Raw genomic sequence first — 1,435 nt, forward strand, 5'->3', positions numbered from 1 at the left:
GGAAGTTAAATGACTTGTCCGACAACAGCAACAAGGTTTGTCTCCAAATATTCATTCCACTTGGCTGGGTCACAGTGGCCAGATATTTGGCCAAACATTATTCTGGATGTTCCTGTGAGGGTGTTTTGGAATGAAGTTAACATTTAAGTTGGAGGACTTTGAGTAAAGCAGATTGCCCTCCATAATAGATGAGGTTTTCATTTAACCAGTTGAAGGCCTGACTATAATAAAAGACTGACTTTTCCAAAACAAGAAAGAGTTCTTCATCAGATGGCCTTTGGACTTGAATCACAACATTAGCTCTGCCCTGGGTCTCCAACCTGCCAGCCCACTCTGTAGATCTTAGACTTGCCAGCCTCTGTAACTGCATGAGCCAATTTCTTAAATAAATCTCTCTACATATATACACACGCCCTGTTGTCTCTGTTGCTTTGGAGAACCCTGACTAACACACACTGCATCTCATACCACCACCCAGCAGGCAAGCCCCACTGCCCAGCTCCATTACTCTTTCGTTCCTATGGGTGGTCACAGCAGGGAATCTGAAGACTGCTCAGTTTCTGGTTTCCTTTCTATGGACCTTCCATCAACTGGCTCTGTTTCTGAGAAGGACTCTTTCTAGAAACTGACAGTGTCAGAGATTGTGGGCCTGGGTCTTCATGGGAAGAAGGTTATCCCTCAGAAAACACAGAGTTGAGCAGGCAGAATCTTACCTGCTAATATTTCACCTTCAACCCTCTTCCTAGTTCTTTGCACTGATGCTGGAAGATGAGAAAAGACTGAAAAGTCTTGTATTTAATTCTCACTCCCCTCTCTCTAGGCAAGCTGCAGACATTCATTATTCATGAATAATATGTCTTTTTGGATTTCATTAATTAAGACCAGTTTTCCTTCTTTGCTGTTCATTTTTTAAAGAGGATAAAATAAATTCCCATTGTGCCCTCTCTGGAAAAACTCATAACAAAGATTTTTCTGCATGAGGTACTTACCTGATATCATACAGTAGTTCTTCACTGACGAAGGGCACAGATTCTCAGATCTTTAGGAACGTCTATGCTCCATTCAGTAGGATTCTGCTCCTTGAGCATAGATGGGTAGCATCTGATCTTTAGGTCAGCCCCAACACATGGAGGAGGACTGTCCTGAAGACACCTGAGATGGGAAGGAAGCTGATGAGCAATGTTGAGAAACTGTTTTTCTCGGATGTCCTGAAATCCCTTAATAAGTCGATCCACCACCCGTGAATAATGGTCTTTGAGATCTCCTCTAGGAATTGTTACCTCACCCAGGCAGATGGCATGTGAGTAGTTGTGGAGAAGCCCTAAGCCCCCTCTAATCTCTGCCCTGCCCAGCTTGTTCCCTGGGATGACAGTGTTCACCACGTCCTGAGAGTTTCCATCTCAGGTGTCTCTCTACTCCTTCATGATTTAGAAAG

This window comes from Galeopterus variegatus, unplaced genomic scaffold (assembly GCF_000696425.1).
Source record: "Galeopterus variegatus unplaced genomic scaffold, G_variegatus-3.0.2 Scaffold4805, whole genome shotgun sequence".
Classification (NCBI taxonomy): domain Eukaryota; kingdom Metazoa; phylum Chordata; class Mammalia; order Dermoptera; family Cynocephalidae; genus Galeopterus; species Galeopterus variegatus.